Source organism: Cupressus sempervirens, chromosome 8 (genome assembly GCF_028749045.1).
Source record: "Cupressus sempervirens isolate cs-2001-9-10 chromosome 8, ASM2874904v1, whole genome shotgun sequence".
Taxonomy (NCBI): Eukaryota; Viridiplantae; Streptophyta; class Pinopsida; order Cupressales; family Cupressaceae; genus Cupressus; species Cupressus sempervirens.
Genome location: NC_143125.1, coordinates 499,452,202 through 499,456,919, shown reverse-complemented (window position 1 = coordinate 499,456,919; position 4,718 = coordinate 499,452,202). Strand labels below are relative to the sequence as shown.

The 4,718-nt window shown below is 31.5% G+C and overlaps 1 pseudogene across 1 annotated transcript; it reads right to left on the bottom strand.

The window, feature by feature from the left end:
- Positions 1-217: 217 nt before the first annotated feature.
- Positions 218-1,819, bottom strand: LOC149543374 (NDR1/HIN1-like protein 6; annotated as a pseudogene). Its single transcript, XR_016355234.1, has 2 exons — positions 1,757-1,819; positions 218-1,074 (listed from the first exon to the last, which is right to left on the bottom strand). The product of XR_016355234.1 is annotated as an NDR1/HIN1-like protein 6 (transcript).
- Between the last annotated feature and the right edge of the window lie 2,899 nt (positions 1,820-4,718).

Below are 4,718 nucleotides of genomic sequence, written 5' to 3'. Positions count from 1 at the left end.
TTCAAAATTTTAAACAAAAATCATGACTTCATAAATAAGTACTTTTCAACAATCAAGAATTTTGCTAGCCAAAATATTAAAGATTACTTTAGTTGGTGAGCCAAACAAATTTCACATAAGAGTTCGCACCATTTCTACAACATCCACAGTAAAAATTTACACCAATCAAACCATTCATGATGTGAGATATCAAAAACAATGGTAATTTCCTATGCCCTCATATTCTTAATCTGCAACTTCCTCTTTGAACTCGTGCAGTCTGATTAGACAAGAGTCTCATTACACTGAGTTCACATCGGACCTTCAAATCCAATTTAATGGATTTCAAGATGCCCATTTTGATTGTCACAGGAAAATCCATTCCTACATTCAATTGCACACCTCCATCATTCTGCTGATCCTTTATACTCGAACTAAGCCCCTCTGGAAAATATAGCCCCCTTGATGAAAGCCTCGCCTCTAAAATACTCGTATTCATATGACCCTGGTGAAACCCAGGCAGACTACCACTGCACAAAACGGTCTCATAGAATGAGACCCACAAAAGATTGTTATTTTTGTAGTCAATAGCAATCCTTTTGTTCGGATTTTTCGCCCTGATTATAACATCCATAACAACTAAATCTCTGCTCGTATTAAATCATTGTACTTTAATATCCTCCACTGAGTATTTGGGTATTCTTGGCTGGAAAACCAAGAATAGAATCCCCACAATGATAGCCAACATTAGGATTAAGAAGAGAAAAAGACTTAATGTCCAAAGCAAGCAAGATGTATGTTTTTTAGCCCTAATTGGCAGATGGGCATCTTCATCCTTTCTAGTCTTGGGCCCTGGAAGTCTAATTATTTGATCCTTCGGCATTTCTATTACATATACACCTGGTTTTAGCTTGTCTTTGTGTGATGTATATAATCTCTCATAACGAGCCATTGATCTTCTTTGCTGTTGCACCACTGGCAGAGGCAGATTTGTAGCATTACAAGCCCATCGTAGTTGCCTTAGCTGATTCTAATCTTCTCTCATTCTTCATCTATTTCACCATGTCATCAGAATGGAAAGAATCAATTTTGTTCCTGCAGCAGCACATGTAAATTCAGATTTCTCAGTTACTCAGACGAAATCAAGAGATTAGTGCATCAGTTTTTAATGTAATATTTGGTTTCTAAAGAACCCATGATTGTTTTGAAACAAACCAGACAAGACCACAAAAAACCCATTAGAGTAGTGTACTTAGTGAAGTCTCAGCAGATGAGAATCACAATTTATTCATCTAGGATCCCCAAAATTCAGAACAAAAAGGGGTTATAAGATGTTTTAATTATGATTTGAATGAGATCCATCTCCAAAGATTGATGTGTTGAATCATGATAGCATTTTTCTCTTGTTTTATGATCTTTGTTTTACTTCCTGTGTACCCTTTTTTAAGATTATATCTGCAATTCAAAACAAATCTCCTCTTGTTGAAGATAGATTGTTGAATGCAATACAAGATGTTACAAAAAACACAATCCTCAGTAGATGAAAATCACAATCCATCCAGCTATGATTGCAATTTTGTTCTTCATTTTCCTCTTTATTATAATAGATTGTCAACAAAAAGAACTACACACAACTGATTCTAGAAACAATCATCCAAGACCAACGAATTCAAACAAACAGTGTGCAAAAGGCAGAATTAAGTGATCTATTACAATTCACTGTAACTTCACAACAGTATTGAAGAACTGGGGAAGCAAAAGTTCAAAGAAAAGTTACCAGATAGAGCAATCCGGCAAAGAAAACTTATGACTCCAATTTGCTTAAGATGAAGAAGAGGAAAGAGGAAATTTAGTTAGATTGGAGGGTTCAATAAAAGCTGATAAATAGATATATTTTGGCAAGAATTGTTCCAAGCGAGGATAGCGGACACGGTTTCTTGTTTATGTCTGTCCATTGCGTGCGTGATTATCTCTATAGACCTATTCCCATGGACTTATTCTTTTTAGTCATCTTTGAAACAACCAAAAAAACACAATTTCTTACGTACATTAAATGAAAATATTATTATTATTGCTGGACCAGCTCTTCCATACAAAAAACCAAAACCATAACTCATTTTTTAATTATATTGAATTACGTAAGAATATGTACGAAAGTGGCGAAGATTTTCTCTATTGAAAAAAAAAGTTGCTCTTCCTTGAGACCTGCTCTTGTATAAATAGAAGACTTGGCTCTGACAACAATGGAAGACCATTTTTGGTTTATATTAAAGATTTTTGATGAGAGGTTGGTAAGTGTGCTTTGGAGATTTCACTGAAGTGCCATCTGCTGATGACCTTTTATGTATGTTCTTCTAGAAAATTATGAAATAAAAAAATTGATACCATAGTTTATATCACTTATATAAACCTGGCTTACAGCCTTGTCTCCACTGCTCTATTTTAATATTCAACATTGTGAACAAAAACGCGCGTGCTTTCAAAATTCAACCCTGTCTGATGAAGATTGTGAAACCAGTACGTTTGTTGATGAATAAGAGCAGATATAAGTATTTTTTAATGTTATATTAATAAACATTTGATTATATGTTTTTTTAATGAATAATTGTTGATTCTTGTTTCGGCTATGTGAATTCACTAAAAAAAAATTTGTAAATTTGTAACTAGTATATTAATTTATTAATAGAAATGGACTATTTATAAAAAAAATAACATTTGATTATTATTATAACGTGGGATTGAAAATATAATTATATATTAACATTTTTCTTATAATCTAATATTGTTATATCAAATATAATAAGTTTATGGTGGAATAAGAGACAAATATGATATCTGTGAATATCATTTGTGTAACTTTTTCTAGTTTTAAGTATGATAGTTTAGAAGAAAGAAAATGATACATGTTTGTATTATGTAAATGTGATTATAATAAATTATTATTCAGTAAATGATATTATTAAATTTGAGATTATATAGACTAGAATGTGTGAGACATCAAACTAACAAAAATAAATTTATAATATATTTCTTCATTATTTGTTTGGAATTATTTTTGTGACTAAGAAATGATGTGAAAATGAATTGTATACATTTCAATTTAAATGTCTCTTTTCTTGTTCTTCTAATTATTTTTTCTCTTGACCCATCCAAATTTTTCTTTTAATTAAAAAAAATCTTCTTCAATCAAATTCTTTTTCAATAGGATTATGAATACATATTGTATAAAATGATGACATAATCTCAAAAAATAATTAAAATATTGAAAATTATGTAATAAATTTTATGTTATCAATTTGCTATCATCAATAAAAATAATCATTTTGTTTTAACAAACATCAAATGAACATTAAACACAACAAGTCTAAGCTTCACAAAATTAAACTCTAACTCACAAACTTATCAGATAGTCCTCAAATCAAATTGGGAAAACTATCTTATCAATCAACCAAGTCAAAATTAATCCTATCATATGGTCATTACGTCTTACATAGAGGATGGATATACTCAAATTCAAATAGGTCAATCTTAAATGAGGTACCTCATTTTTCAAGCTAGACATCATTATCATTACTAAAGAAAAACATAACACAAACACACAATCAATATCATCGTTATCTTGTTAGTCAAGTTGATCTTGCTATATTTTTATTTTCGCTAATCACGTTGCTATGCATATCTAGGATGTTAGTTTTAGGTAGCTTGGACAATTGTTCATCCATATATCATTAATTGGCACATAATTGTTAGTGTTATGACAAATATTTGTTAATTAATTGACTCCTTCTAGAAGTCACTAGTAATCTATTGGTTAGGCTGTTTTAATCGAGAAGCAGCTAGAAACTTCTTGGTTAGGAAGCAACTAGAAACTTCTTGGTTAGGTTGCCTTGATCAAGAAGCAACTAAAAACCTCTTGGTTAAGTAGTATAAAAGGGGGTCAAGGGAGGCATTTGGAGAATAGAAAAGAACAAAGGAACACAAGGAGCTATAGAAGCATTTGCAGTGTTAGAAAATGAGTTTGTAGTGATAGAAAATAGCATTATAGTGTTAGCAAGAGCAGTGGGGAATATTAGCAAGAGAAATTAGGAGGTTGTCTAAATTCTACCATTGAGAGGCAAGGAATTTTGTATCTCTTGATTTGCTAAAGTTAATATATTTTCCATCTGCAGAAGTAGTTTTCCCTTAGGGATTTTTTCAAGGGTAATTTGTCCGAAAATATTGTGTTCTTTGTGTTGTGAATTTCTTTCCATATTTTATTGTTGAAGTTGCAGAACTTTGTGTTATTTTTCAATATTAGATGTGAAATTTTTTTCAGTATTTTAATAGTCATTTACGATAGGAGATTAATAAATCAATGGTTGCAATAGCGTTAATTTTCACATGGTATTAGAGCAATGTTGAGGGTAGAAGATTTTTTCCCTAGGAAAGAAATTAAGATTTTATATAACCTAGATTGATCTCTTTAGATTTATTATTGCTTTAATCCCTTGAGATGACGTTATCTGGTTCGATAGATCAGGACAGATTAGATGGTGCCTTGAATTTTGGTGTCTAGAAGGCTAGAATTTATTTATTGTTGGAAGAGAATGGTATCAAGGATTATGTTACCAGTGTTGTACTTGTACCAATGGATGTGACATAGGTTGCAGCATATAAGAAGGACGAAGCCAAGGCAAGGAGGATTATCCTTGATGGTGTCAAGGATTATATTGTTCCACATATCTTAGAGCTAGCTACGG